General features: G+C 33.0%; 1 protein-coding gene and 1 long non-coding RNA gene across 8 annotated transcripts in view; one reads left to right on the top strand and one right to left on the bottom strand.

Moving 5' to 3' along the window:
- Nucleotides 1-3,198: 3,198 nt before the first annotated feature.
- Nucleotides 3,199-15,717, bottom strand: part of LOC108734536 (facilitated trehalose transporter Tret1-2 homolog) — a 27,324-nt gene continuing 14,805 nt past the window's right edge. Inside the window, exons 1-7 of one of the 6 annotated variants that reach the window (XR_003232404.1) lie at nucleotides 15,240-15,322; nucleotides 10,151-15,184; nucleotides 9,897-10,010; nucleotides 8,627-8,720; nucleotides 6,595-6,684; nucleotides 4,252-4,344; nucleotides 3,199-3,536 (exon numbers count right to left, since the gene is read on the bottom strand). The gene's annotated coding sequence lies outside the window, so the exon portion shown is untranslated. Of the gene's footprint in view, nucleotides 3,537-4,251; nucleotides 4,345-6,594; nucleotides 6,685-8,626; nucleotides 8,721-9,896; nucleotides 10,011-10,150; nucleotides 15,185-15,239; nucleotides 15,323-15,717 lie in introns of those variants that run through there. The other 5 variants (XR_003232405.1, XR_003232407.1, XR_003232409.1 and 2 more) reach the window with 5 other exon arrangements.
- Nucleotides 6,691-15,270, top strand: LOC108734537. Of its 2 annotated transcripts, none has more exons than XR_003232425.1 (4): nucleotides 6,691-8,366; nucleotides 8,889-9,071; nucleotides 10,658-15,121; nucleotides 15,181-15,270. It is a non-coding gene; the product is annotated as an uncharacterized LOC108734537 (long non-coding RNA). The 2 variants fall into 2 exon arrangements; XR_001937399.2 differs by lacking the exon at nucleotides 15,181-15,270 and having other exon boundaries at nucleotides 10,658-14,943; nucleotides 15,012-15,104.

Below are 15,717 nucleotides of genomic sequence, written 5' to 3'. Positions count from 1 at the left end.
ATACAAACAAATGGAACTGGGTGATCCATGCAACGCATGGGCACCACATAAGGAATAATGGATGCTTTAGAAAGAAATAAACAAAAGTTGAGTAACTGATTCGAAGACTTCACTTTTGTTTATTACATGTCTTTAGCGATCGTCAACATTTTTATTTAAGGCGCTCTTCTAATAACGTTATAAATAAAACAAAAGCTTCTTCTTCTGTTCTGCTTCTTTTTTTTTTTTCTTCGAAGCCAATTATGTCCAGGTGTCTGTTCTATTGCCGTTTGAGGACGTGATACGCTTTAGGCTTACAAATATGACACAGAAATTGCATGTTGCCTCAAGACTTAATAACCATTGATGCAGTGAAAGGTAAGCAACATTAAATGATGTTAAAGTTGTACTCCTTTTTGTTTTTCTCGTTTGTAGATACTCGCAATAATTAAAACGTTGCGTAAATTCTACAGTCCGCATAGCTGTATAAATAATGGAAAACGGTTTTCCTTAACGGGACAACGATAATATTTAACAATAATTAAACAATTAACAACAGTCCAAACTTTTTCTAATGAGAGACATAGTTACATTATTGTACACATTTAATGAAAAATTAAAAATGTTTCTAATTTAGGTAATTAATTTTGCGGCACATTCTACTTAGGGTACACCTATACCGAAGATCGTCAATTTGTAGATGTTTAAAAGAATTGCTTCTATATAAGGAAACCATTTCCAATAAATAGGACAACTATTGCAATCGGTTTTCGTAAAGGTCAAAGAACAAAATTGAAAGTACATGGACGATTGTCAGTTGTTATATCAGAGATGATCCTCATCAAACAGTTGAATAAATCGTTCGTGTATAGGAAAACCAATTAACTGACTTCGAATGAAATAAATGAAGTAATAATTGACGAAATTACAGCCAATCAGCGATGATGGAGACTTTAAACTAATGGGTATTGTAATTATAGAAAGTACACAATTTAAATGTAGCTACACAGATGTATTGTGACTTTAACTACTGCTGTTTAGAACGACTTGTAATTACCGACAGTCCTTTTTGCGGTAATTGAATATCTTTCATACGAAATTCTTGCATTTCCTGCTTCCTGCACTTCCGGTTGTACCTACTTATTTAACGATTTAACATTTTCCAAGGACTTAAGTCATCATCCTCAGCCTCTGTACCAGCCGAACGCAGAAATAACAAGTGGTGCCATTATTCGGCAAAGTAATTAGGTACAGTTGTTATGGCAACTTTACAAACATGTCTTCCGGCACTTCCGGTTTACGATTGATTTGAAGCTAGCTACTCATAAAAAATACAATTTACGTATTTATCAAATGAAAACGCCAAAACAAAGGATAAAATATTTACGCAAGAATGACAATAGAATAACTTATTTGGCCATTACGATTGTAATTAAAACAAATGAACGTATTTCAAATGTCGGACGGTCTGTGAAAATTATGGCGTTTAGATTACTATCAACTGCTAGTTGAGGTATTCCACTTGAATTAGATAATAACAGTAGGTAGTGAAAGTAAATGATAGATTTGTGTACCACTAATAAACCATATAGTATGTGTGGATATATACATTTACCACTTCAGTTGACCTATTGCCTTCGGCATCATCATCATTACCGAAGCAAGCACGAATGCAAAATAAATAAAAAAGAATGCGGAATTAATTCATATAAGTACCTACGTACCTACTTACCTGTCTCACGTTATCCTGGAATTACTTTTAGATATCAGACGAATTTTAAATATAAAAAAAATAATAACAACATTAAGCAGATGCCTAATACGTACAACAAAATTAAAGTTTTTACTATCTAGACGGGTAAAAAACAATGGGGAAGAGACACTTGAATGAAAATTTCCACGGATCTTCGCTAATTATAATATTATCGTGAAAATAACTTCATCAAACAGCGATTTCTTAACACGCTTTCTATGCGACGGACATTTATTTACATAAGGAGCAGCCTTGTATATTAATTCATTTCTTACTAGTAGAGAAAGTAATATACCCCACTAATTTATCGGGGTTCCCCAGATATCAATTTTTACTTTAAATTGGGAGCAGTCGAAGAAAAACAACGTCATCTTTAAAACAAACAAAACAAGCTATTAATGAAAGAAAATTGATAGAAGAAATCATTTGTTTTTATACCTATTAGTATACCAAAACAAAAAAAAAACAGTTTGAACGGGATTTTTGAAGGCACTTACCTTGTGTAGATAGCTTTTTGTTTATGAAATAGCAACTATTTCATAAAAGAACGCTGAAAATGTCAACATTTTTTTATTTAATTAAATTTAACCCTTAAAGGTATTTACTATCTTCTTTTTTGATTTAAATTCTACTCAACTTTTATTTTTCTTTGTAGACTACATTTCCAAAGTAGCTTTAATTTTGAGTGAATTCTTAAATTAAATACACAACGCATTTTAATTACATAAAACAGGATTTTTATTAACTGAATAATTACATAAGGGTTCGTTTTTAACCTTTATTTCGTACATTAACCCCACAAAATAAGGTTCTTTTTAATTAAAGATTTTACCTTCCCGGTTAATTATTTAAAAAACCACCATTTACTTACGTAGAGTGCTTAGACGTGACGCTTGTTTCTTATTGGACCGAATACGAGCAACATTTCCGGCAACGAAAATGGCCGGCTTACGAAGCCCTTGCATATCGAAGGTAAGAAATACAAGAAATTATGGTAAAAATACTTGCTGGAAGTCATGTAATTGTCGAAATCATATAAATAAATTATGCTGATCGCGATGTGCATATAGGTTTTATCGGAAATTAATTTCTTTTAATCGAAATTTTTGTCAACCACCCAAGGTTATGGTAAACTACAAATATTATATTATAACATTAAAAATTCCATTGGCTTCCTAAGATTCGACTTAATTTGCTTTCTGAAACTAATCCATACGATATTTCCAGTCGAAATTACGACATTGTTATCTTTTGTGCAGAAAATAGTGGTTGCGAGCTGCTAGTCGACAATGCTGCTATGGGTCTCCTGGCCATAACTTTTTATCATGAAACGAAGGGTTCAACTGCTGTGATTGTTTGGGGTAAACCGGGCAATGCAGCTTTGAATGGCTGTGGAAGGCATCCTTACCCCAATTTTGAATTTTGCTTTGGATCGGAAGGTAAGATTTTTCAAATTAAGAAATAAATTAATTTTGCTACAACTGCTTTATTGTTTTATGATTATTTCACAACAAAAGAAGGTGACTTTTCCTGAATACCAAATGTTTTGCCACACAACTGCATTTGTTTCATGTGTTTTATTAAATTGTTGTTTAAATTGATTTAATGAGCAGGTACAGGCAATAAATTAAAACAGCTGACCATTCCTTGGCATATAACAAAATAGAATACTTTTGAATGAATGCCTTTCTCACTGCTACTCAATTCGTAATCTGATTACTTACTTTTCTATAACTTAGGTACTTATTTGTTAGTCGACTAGACCATTTTCTTGTTGGAACAAGTGGAACAGGTGAATAAATAGCTGGAACCAACAAAAACAATTATTACAATAAGGAACATAGATGAAATTCAATCATTAGTAAATAATTTAATGGAAATTGTAATTCATAATCTCTACTATAATTTGATGACTTTTTAAAGGGTTTCATATACAAAATTGTTAAGCAATGGCCTAATAACAGTATAATCAGTTGCAAAAACCACTGCCTCTTGATATCATATGGTTTAATAGAATTTGTTGAAAACAAATGACTATTTACAACATTTTGCTTGGAATTAACACATTATCGTATCTTTTTCAGAAAATGGTTGTTACAAGATATCAAAAGATTGTTGCTGCTTTGGACCCTCATCTGTAAATTGTTTTAATACAATGGTTGAGCCATTTTAACAATATTTATGTCAATTCTGGGGACTGCAATGGTTTTATGGTGAAAATAAGGCTCTTCGACCAATATAGACAGATTCTGCTTGGATCGAAAGGTAGGATTTGTTTGAACATTATTAATAGGTTGTTTTTGTGATTAAATAACTGAATTGCTTATTGAGGTGTTTCTGGTAGTCACTTGTTTTACTACACTTTCATTTTTTTATCTTGAAACAATTGAACAATTACAATTGTTTTAAAAAACTGTAAAAGAAGCCAAACTTTCTACAAATGAAGCCTAACCAATTATTTTCGATTTAGACAGCTTCTTGCTTCTTAACATTAACTTTAATTGGTTGGTTTTATTTACCATAACTTTAAGCATTGGTCTTCTTCGCAATCATCTTGGGTTTGGGGTCGTTCAGGGCAATAACTGCTTGCTATGTTGTAAATGTTATGGGACCTAGAAAAAAACACTTTTCATTAGTGTCTTTTGCATGTGCACTGCTTTTAAAGGAAAATTATTAAAAAAAGTAGTGTTATACGAATAGTGTAAAGAGTTTTGGGTTTGGTTTGAAATATTTATCATATTATTGTTGGAAGTGTGTTTATTTCGTTATGAAGGAACCAAGAAGGTGCCAGGATGAATTGGTGTAACAACGAAGATCTAAAAACCATGGTATTCATTCCAAAGGGCATCATCTAGTGCATAACTTTCTAATTGTGTTTTAATGTACTACTCTTAATAAATAATAACGATTAGTCAACATTTCAGTCGCCTCCTACCAATGGTTATTAATTTTGCAGCGGTGTCATCCAGGTCCTTGCCTCTCGTTGATGCAAGGATCAGCTGGATGTCTATTTGCGAGACTAGAAGTCTTCTCCACCAAATCTAGTCTCGCAAATACATTTAAGTCATCTTCATAATCTTCAGTCTAACAAATACACGCAAATATTTCACTCCATCAGCTTCAATCTCGCAACCTATCGTTACATAGGTATTGTTTTATAAAGGAAACATTTAAACTCTGAAATTTAATTAATTCATGAGGAGATGATGAGTGAGGTAACAATTGCATAAATTATTGTAATATATGAAATAAAGGACTAATTGTGTTTTATATTATTTCTTTTGAGAAACATTTGATGATTAGACGATAGCGGTTGTTTTCTATATTATGTATAAAACAAGTGACTTCCAATGCAGATAATTGAAAACAGTTGTATTATAAATCATAATCAATTAAAACCAGTCTCTTTTGCTATTCTTAACTGATTTTGGCTTCGTTGGTTTGTCTTTTACTTCTGACATTAGTGTTAATTAATTTATTTTTTATTAATTTATCAAAAGCATACAAAGCATTGATTTTATATGAAATCATTTAACATTATAACAAAAAAGAAAATTAAAGCCAGCAGTAAGAATAAAACATATAAAACCAATACTGAGCTTTACAAATTGTGCACCTATTCATTCAATTAATTTATTTTTTAATTGTTTACTAAACACGTTTGATTCGATTTGTACGAACATTAAACAAAAAGACTAACTTTTAAAAGTTTAGCAAAAAATTTCTGCATAAATAAACTTTGTTCTTCTGTGTACCAAATAGTTTACGCCCTGTAAATAATCCAACACACAAAAGAACAAACTTTATCCATTTTTACGTTGAAACATCTACGATTAATTGCTAAACGTTTTAAATTGTCTTAAAATGTTTTTTTATTAATTACTAAGTATTTGGATTATTTAATTTTGTTTTAATTTAATACCTGACAAGTCGCTCGAAAAGCATTTAATAAATAAATTGCTTTTCATGTAATTCAAAACGTAAATCGTAAAACATGCGTTCGTCAATTTTCAATAAAAAGCAGCCATACATAAAACTAAGACGGCTTAGAAATACGTAGTTCTCGGTTTCCGCCTGTAGTTGGCAGCAGCCATTTTTCGCTCAACAATGGCCGAGATGCGTGGTCTCTGCTTATCTTAGGTAAGAAATTAAATCTTCTTGATTAAAAATTTCTGCTAGAACTAATGCAATTGTCGAAATCTTATAATCAAATATAGCAGAATACGATGTGCGTATCAGTTTTTGCGGCCATTAATTATTTTTCTTGGTATTTTGATAGTACCACCTCAATGTAACAATGCGTTATTTCTATACGGCTTTTTTCATAAAAAATACGATTATTTCGTATGATTCGGCCGAAATTGTTAAATAATCGATGTTTTACAATAACTTGACGCGAATTAAGACGTTTTCGTATTTATTTACAGAAAATGGTTTTTATAAGATATCAAAAAATTAATGGTGGCTTAGGCCCCCAGCTTTAATATCATTAAATCGTTCTACTACAATCAATTAAATAATTTTGGATGATAGCAGAGGGTTGCTTTTATGGTGAAAATAGGCTCTTCGAACAACATGGACAAATGGACATGTTCTGCGAAAGGTAGGATTATTTCAATTTGCCTGATGGGCTGTTGTAGCAGCAAAATAATTGAACTGTTTATTAAAATGTTTCTTGTAGTCACTTGTTTTATAACAATTCATTTGTTTTTGACTTTTTTGTCTTTAAACAAATGAATAATTACATTGAATTAAATGAACTTTGAAAGAAGCCAAACTTCCAGCAAATGAAATTTAACCGGTTATGATCGATTTACTAAGCCTCTTGCTTTTTTAAATTAATCATGATTGGTTTTATTTACCATTAACTGTAAGTGTAAGTCTTCTTCACAATCGGTTAACAACTGTCTTGGTTGGGGTGGTTTGGGGCGCATACAGCACACCTTTGCAATCTAGAAAGTAAAAAGAGACTTTTAGTGTCTTTTGCGTTTGGTTTTGAACTTTCACTTGTTAATAATTTCCCCTTGAAGTTATTAACAAATGAAACTGCTCAATGAGCAGCTGTGTCTAATCGCAACTTTAACTTACTCAAGACAACTGACCAAAGCCACTCACCTACTTCGAAGTCCTCAAAAATTTCAATTTAGAACTGCATATGTTAGATATTTCGAAGGATTCGAGGAACGTTGTGTGCTTTTGGTCATTTGTTTTAATTTAAGTCAAATTTCTTATAAAATGCTTAATTTTTCTTCGTACCTGCGACATAGACATATAAACATGTCTCATTCTTACCGAGAAACCATGGTGGCTGTCCTTCTACATTAAGTATAAAACAAGTGACTTCCAATGGCAGTTCCTCTTTTATAATATAAAAGATAATTGTATAGTAATCAATTAAGGAAACCTCTTTTGTTCTTCTTAATTGATTCTGACTTGCCCACTTGGTTGGTCTTTTATTATTTCATACATTTGTATTAATTAATTTATTTTATTATTGTGTAAGTTTAACATTAACGCGAAATTCTTATTTTTTTAAATCGACTTTTTATAAAAGGTGTAGCAGATTAAAGTAATTGCCTTTTGAATTCCCTTTCCGAATACAACATATTCGCAAAGAGTATTTAGAGGGCAATCTTTTCACCATAATTCACCTTAATTAAAAAGTCGATTTAAAAAAATCAAAATTTCGTGGCTTTATTAGAATTAATGCTTTCAATGCCTACGTAAAAAAAATCGAATTTTTTAAAGCAAACCGCAAAGGTAATATAAGTCGGTATAATTATAAATAAGCCTTGCTCCTTTAAGGGAAGTTTATTTATTTTTGTACCTAAATATATTATCGTTTGCATTAATAAACATTCGAAGTGTTTTGCAATGTACCTTTAGGTACTAAGTTTTTTAACAAAACAAATCGTATGTTGTTTAAGTAAATACATCGAAACAATGTTAATAAATAGCAAATATTTGAACCGATTCTATTTTATTTCGTCTAATTTTGATAAAAAAAAAAAGATCGCATTCAATTTTTATTTAGTACCAAGAAATCACATCAAAAACAGCGTGCGTAGAAATTACTAATGCAATTTCGGAGCATGTAGTGGCACTCACTGACGCGTGCGCCATTTACAATATAACAATTCCGCGAAACGAAGCGTGTTTTCGGCAGGTAAGAAATTAAATATTCTTAATTAAAAATTTTTGCTGGAACTAATGCAATTGTCGGAAACTTATCATTAAATATAGCAGAATACGATGTGCGTATTAGTTTTTCCGAGCATTAACCTCTTTTCTTGGTATTTTGATAGTACCACCCCAAATTAACAACGAGCTATTTCTCAAATTTTCTTTAAAAAATGCGATGATTTCGTATGATTTGACCAAATTTGTTAAACAATCGACTTTTTACGATATTTTGACGTGAATTAAGTCGTTTTTGTACTTTCAGAAAATATCTTTACGAGATACAAGAAAATTGAAAGTGGTTTGGGCCCCCTTTTTATTAGTATTAAGTCGTTGTACTACATTGTCTGAACCATTTTAACAACATTACGAGTGATGTTTAGAAACATACATCATTTTTTGGATAAAAAAAGGTTCTTTTACCAAAATGGACAGGTTCGACTTGGATCGAAAGGTAGGATTGTTTTGAACTTAATTAATGGACTGTTTTTGCAATAAAATAATTAAACCGCTTGTTTAAATGTTTCTGGTAGTCACCTGTTTTATGATAGTTTCATTTGTTTATTTTTTGTCTTAAAACAAATGAATAATCATAACCTTTAAATGAAATGTGAAGGAAGCGAAACATTCACTCAATTAGACTTAGCCAGTTATTATCAATTTGGAAAGCTTCCTGCTTTTCTAAATTGATTTTAATTTTTTGGTTTTATTTACCACAACTTTAAGTGTTGGTCTTTGTTGCTGTCGGTTAGCAATCAACTTGATCGGAGGGTTGTTTTGACCAATTAGTACTCTGGAAGTTTGCTACCTGGAAAAGAGAGAGCATTTATTGTTAATCATTTTAAATAATGTTAATGTGTCTTTGTTAGCATTTGTTTCGTTTAATTTTCAAACTAATAGTGTTCCAATTTAATTCACTTTGGCTAAACTTATCAAACAGAAACTACTTTTTACATTTTCGCACTTCTCTTTACAGGAAATGGTTGATGATATTTTAATAAGCTAGTGATCCCTTGGTCTCTCCTTCTATAATGTAAAATAGCAATGTTTGACTATTTTTTGCAATAACATTAAGTTCAGAATGACACACGATTGATATCTAATGAACCAAAAAGGGGATTCCCAAATTATTATGGACTTGGCAAGATTTCAACAAAAGGTAGGATTTATTAATTATTATAATAATAACAATAGTTTGCTGCTGTTATTTTGATTATTTTATCTTAAACATAACAGAACAAATTGTTGTTTTTTTCCCCTTGACCATTCCATTATGGAAAATTAATGAGTAGAGTTAATGTGACACAAACTACTTTAATTTTTAAAACTAAATGTAATAATTAGGCATCAACATTTTCCATGATGTCTGGTCAGGCCTTATTTTTTACAGGATTGATTATTACACGGGAATTTAATGTGTGTTTTTAAAAATAGTGGACCTGCAATAAATTTCACATTAATTACAGAAATAATTTAAATTTTAATCCAATGCCAGAAATATCTATTTAGGTAAAAGCTTGGTTTTTTAATGCTATGCAAATTACCTAATAAAAAATGTAAACCTACAACAAACATTGACCTTTATTTGTACCTATTATTCATAATTTAATGCTATACACTTACCTTAAAAAAATTAATACACATTTAAAAAAAAGTCACTTTCAAATTTAAATCTTTAAACAAAACAATTACCTGAACATTTTAAAGAAACATAAAACAAATTAGGTAGTCATTATGTATTTCTTTGTTTAAAAAAATAACCTATCAATGTAAACCAAAATTTCCATTGGNAATGTAATTTAAAAAATACTTCGACTATTAATTAATATTAATATATTGGATTATTAATGGAAATAACGGCTCTTAAAATTTTGGCTTTGTATTAAAAAAACAAATATGTAATCTACCCGAACAAGCACTTTTTTCGTGAATTTCCCATGCAACACCACTATACTTATTCCCCTTAAATAACAAATAAACTCACTAATGTAGAATTTATATGCTAACACTTGTTCTTTAAACATTCTTCATAGCGTCCATGACCACATTTCGACATGATTTCAGCCGTGGCGTACAGACAAATTCGTTCCATAATAAACTAAAAGGAATTAGTATCAATTTTATGGAGAACACACAATACAAGATGCCTGTAAGCAACGCCTACATGCCTCAACAACATATTCAATATCAGAACTCAGAAAGTAGTTTCTAAGTAAATTAAGTCAAATGAATACTTACAAAAGCTGCACAAAATAATTTTCGAAAATTGGAATACTTTTTTGTTTCTAACAACTTTTTGCGACACAACACAACATTACTTATTTCAGCACGTACACCAACCAACATGACTGACTAACGATTTTACCGTTCGAAGGTCGTTCATTATTCACGTCATACATCCGCAACCCCCCGTCGATGTGGGGCTTAGCAAGGGGTTTACAGATGAATTGGCGCCATCTGACGTTACTTCCTCACGACTCTTGCAAAACTTTATGGTTCGCGCTCTGACTCATACCGCTAACTAAGTTATATTTGTAATGCACAGAGGCCACTACCGTCACTTTAGATACAGGGTATTCCCAATTATATGCATTGGGTTCCACTAATTTTTCAAACATTCTCAATTCACACATTAATTGACTATTTACCGAAAATAATTGAAATGATGTATAAATGCCTCTAATATAAGCATTATTGGGGAGTTTGTTTCGTTTTGTTATTTAAAACTGATTTTATTTATTACAGAGTTACAGTTGCATCTATATATGAAGACCAAGAAGATAATTCAAAAACGGAACTGTTATGTATTGGAATCGAATTTGTCCGTACGTCATGTTGATACTTTCGTGAAGATTTGGTATGTGATAATGACAGTGATAGAATGGCTTACTCGATGGATTTCCCCTCCGCTCAGTCTCTGGCACCTTCCTACCTTACCTACCTACCCTACCATCCACCACCATCATTCATCACGGAGAGGATGAGGATCGTGGACATCCGACGCTGGATAGATTAAGGTTTCGGTGAACCCTACTGAGGTCTAGCCGACGCCTAAAAGTAAGTCACTAATGAATATTGTTTCAAATAGACCCGAGTGCAAGTTTTTATATTTCCATTTGTATTTGTATTTTTTGATTTTTATTACTTTGGGGCTAATTTGATTTTTGCACCCAATAAGGTGGCTTACAAACGGTAAGTTAGCGTATTATTGGGCTCCTCTGGTGGTCCATTGCCATATTATCCAATTGAGTCGCTCCGCGTGCTAGGGACCGACGTGTGCAGGCACGGCGCCTGTATTACGTCAAACTTTGATTCTTAATACTTGGATTACTTATGTGATTATTAGTTGCTGCCTTAGGTCCTTTACGCCGTATTATTATCTACAAGACATACCTACCTACCGTATTTATTGTTGCTTTTTAGGGATGTGACGTTAGGACACGGAGAACATTTAAAATTGTGATTACCTTATTTCAATGCATACCTACATACATGGTGTTTTGTCCACGCTGTCTTTTCGGGGTTTGGTTCCACGTACACCTACATATACCATAAATAATATTATTTACACTTTTATTTTATGTGTATGTTTACTTGTCACTCATTGGGTCTATTTGATATTTTTTCAGCTAGTGTATTTACAATAGTGTAGTGAGGAAGGAGGAAGACAGCGAAAAGTGTTGCGCGTCAAGGTATAGTGCATTACCTATACCTTCTTCTGGCATAACAGTGGCGGCGGCTCGCGAATCGGTTTAAGGTTGGCGCCAATTCCAATTTATTTAAATTCATTAAATTTTTAATGTTGCCAGTAAATTGTTCGTTTTTAATAACTCATTTGATATTTTGTGAAATTTTAATTTGAAATTAAGGGGAAAATGAATAACGTCTCATCTACCGCATAAATATAGGTGAAAATTTTTCGAAAGGAAAAAATCGTATTATTCATCTTCTCCTTAATTTAGTAAATTTTTAAAACTTCAATTCAGGGTATCTGCCGTTATCACTTGGTGAAACATGATTGAAAATTAAAAATTAAGTCAAAAAAGGAGTAACAAAAACCATACTAATTAACAAACAGTAAATAAATTAATTTATATATTAGACCCAAACATTGTTCAACCCCCACCCACCCTCTTAGGAATAAATCTCTATAAATTAATTTATTTCCTGTTTGTTAATTAGTATAGTTTTTGTTACTCCTGAAGATACGTATCGAGGTTTTAATAAAGTTTTAAGTGAAAGTCCCAAGTTTTTTGATTTAATTTTTAATTTTTAACTTCAATTCAATTGCCATAATTAAATGTTAATTGTAGGTACTATTTTCCAAATTTACTATTTATTTTTTTCTTTTGCGCTCGAGTACCTACCTACAGGTAGCCAGCCAGGTAATAAGCGTTCGTCCAATGGGCATGTAGGAGTGATTACTAATTTTTAATTTAGGTACTTGATTTCTATGATGATGAATAAAAAAGAAACACTTTTATGGATTTTTCTCTAACGTGTATTTCGGCTGTAATGATATCATCAAAGAGTTAATATTCTCAACTGGAGTTATTAGCACTTTGACGATGGATATTTTAGAGTGAAATCTAAAAAATAATTTAGTGAAACATATAAACCAAGCAAGCAAGGTTTCTTTTTTATTCATCGTATTCATTCATAGTATTAAAAAGCGATCGTCTTCGGCTTACCACAATTTCGACTATTACATAATGTCGTTCTCGTCCAACACGAATTACGCCACTGTTGCCACCACATTTACAATGCTTAACGGCACACAGGATTTCTTTTCATATTCCATTCTCAATTTACATTTTGTCGTTTTAATGTTTTTTTTCAATTACGAAATTTCATTTATTTTACTGCTGCACATCTAAAATCTTAGTTCTTTCAAAGCAAATATACATGTCACAAATTAGAAATACATAACTTTCGAATTTTATCACTGGGTGCCTACATAAATTTCGTTAAGCTTAAAATCAAGGAGTGGGAATATAAGTATGTTGGTAATGAAGTAAGTACGTACTACCACCCTATCAGTGGGTGGGGTATCAATAATATATTATATGTTTTACCTTTTACTAATCTTGTATCTTCGATTCTGTTTCAGCATGACCGGTAAGTGAAGTACTTTACATCCAACCAAATATCTTTTTAAACGATGATACTAACAATTTTACCTATTTTCTTTTTCAGGTTTCCGTGGGTCAATCTTTCTCTTCTCGCTTGGGAAGAGAAAGAAGAACATCGATCGATTAAAACAACCAAACATGATCACACATATCGTTAACATCGCGATCGAAGTGTATCCGTCACGTTATTGTTTAGTTGGGGTGTTCGTTGTTTGATGAAAATGTTTGTTCTCCATCCACTTAAAAACTATAAATATCTCCTTTTAATATTGTCGTGGTTCTGTTGTCTCGACTTCGTTTTCTCCACTCTTCTTCGTTAGAAAATCATAATGATTGATAAGTATCTGTCTTGGAGGCAACAGTCTGCTCAGTTCAATACAAACTTGGTGGAGGGTCAATTTTTTGCGGTATTTGCGATCCATCCCAATGAGACTTTTAGCGCAATGGCAAGCGAAACCCACTACACCCAAATGTTTCGTTAGTGGTTTTCCCTTTTCATTTTTCGTGTCGTTTTTGGATCGAGTGAAATGCGGGTTGGTGTTAGTGTTAATAGGAAGAAGATTAAGATTGGTGTCCGCAGAGACACCATCGGGTAAATAAACAGAATGGGTAAAATGTGCCTTCGGGCATGTACAGGTACACGTTTGAGAGTATGTTTTAGGAACAGGACGCAAATAGAATAGATCCCTAAAGTTGTACGATTACAGTTTAGATGATCGGGACGAGGAGGGTAAAAAAATAGCACGTCGAAGATAAATTCCTACCTATTATGTATGTTGGGGTTTTGATTTTGGTGTAAGTGCTAATAGGAAGAAGGCTAGTGTCAGCAGAGACACCAGGTCTATATAAGCGCAAGAAGTAATGTGCCTTTGTGCAGGACATGTTTGATAGTATGTTTTAGGAACCAGAAGGAAACAAAAACATGGAGCTGTACGATTATGATTTCCAACATTATTGGAGTCGCTGTTAACTCTAATTTATTTTGTGTCTTTTGCTTTAAGTTCTTTTCAGTCCCCGCACGAGGTAACCCTGTTACCGAATAGTCCTTCGGACGCTAAGCATCATATGTTGACGTTAGGGCTTGAGCTGTTTGTATTTCAGAAACATGGTACATAGGTATAGATATGGTTTGTATTTGGCGATAAAGTACCAATACCAAGTTATATTACAGCCGGTGGGACGCATTAAGCCGTTTGGTTGCTTGCTTCACCCACTGGGTGTTTTTATTTCTTTTTAACTAACCTTTTGTCTTAGCATCCATTTCACAGGTACGAAAGACATGTTGAGGCCCGCAAAACAGTTGATGAGTTTGCGGGGGTGGTGGAGGGTCTCAACGCACTAGGAGGAGTTGGTGATGTAGGTACGTCGTGTTTGTCAGGGTTCTAAAATGTAGAGTTATCAAGAAAACCATCGTTTTGTAAGTCCCATGTATGCCATTACCACTACCGTCCCAGGAGTGTCTCCACCAGTTGGGACGATGACCAGGTTTACTTCAATAAATGGGATGAATTATGAGAAAGGTACTACTACCTTCTTCATTCACTGGTGGGTGTTCCTAATTGTTTCTAATTGCAACCTCTTCATCCAGAATCGAACGTGGAATTATGAGAGAATGTGTTGAGGCCCGCAAAACAGTTGATGAGTTTGCGGGGGTGGTGGGGGGTTCTCAACCAACCAGGAGGAGTGTTGGGGATGTAGGTACGGTGGAACATTTCACTACTCCGAACTTTTGTTCATAATTACGTCGTGTTTGTCAGGGTTCTAAAATGTAGAGTTATCAAGAAAATCATCGATTTGTAAGTCCCATGTATGCCATTACCACTACCGTCCCAGGAGTGTCTCCACCAGTTGGGAGGATGATCAGGTTTACTTCAATGAATGGGATGAATTATGAGAAAGGTACTACTACCTTCTTCATTCACCGGTGCGTGTTCCTAATTGTTTCTAATTGCAACCTCTTCATCCAGAATCGAACGTGGAATTATGAGAGAATGTGTTGAGGCCCGCAAAACAGTTGATGAGTTTGCGGGGGTGGTGGGGGGTTCTCAACCAACCAGGAGGATTGTTGGGGATGTAGGTACGGTGGAACATTTCACTACTCCGAACTTTTGTTCATAATTGCGTCGTGTTTGTCAGGGTTCTAAAATGTAGAGTTAACAAGAAAACCACTGATTGACAAGTCCAATGTATATTACCTTCCTAGGAATACTTCCAGCAGTTTGAAAGATGATAAGGTTTATATCGATGAGTAGGAGGAATTATGACAAAGGTAAGACTACCTTCTTCACCCACTGGGCGTTTTTCGGTTTTCACAGTTGCAATTTTCTGTTTTAGATTGAGAGACATATTGACATCCATATTGAGGCTCATTTGATGTTTTGTTGTACCTATAATGAGCAGTTTGGGAATGTTACCAAAAGCGTGTTAATACCAATGTGAGAATTACGAATAAATCGATACGTTGCTGTCCCCAAGAAACCAAATTATCCCTATTTCGGAGATGGTAGAGGCCTCGAAGTTACAAGGGTGAGTACTTAGTTTATCCTTTATGTTATTTTAGTAAAGTATTGTTTTGTATGTATCGTTAGCACCCAAAAATAAATAGCTTGGACAAGGTTTATTTTAACGAAAACCTATTCAAATTGCAGTATCATTAATTCTTTTTTTCTTTTG

This window comes from Agrilus planipennis, unplaced genomic scaffold, assembly GCF_000699045.2.
Source record: "Agrilus planipennis isolate EAB-ADULT unplaced genomic scaffold, Apla_2.0 scaffold62, whole genome shotgun sequence".
Classification (NCBI taxonomy): Eukaryota; Metazoa; Arthropoda; class Insecta; order Coleoptera; family Buprestidae; genus Agrilus; species Agrilus planipennis.
Note: the sequence above shows the minus strand (reverse complement) of the source record. Positions and strands in the feature narration are given on the sequence as shown.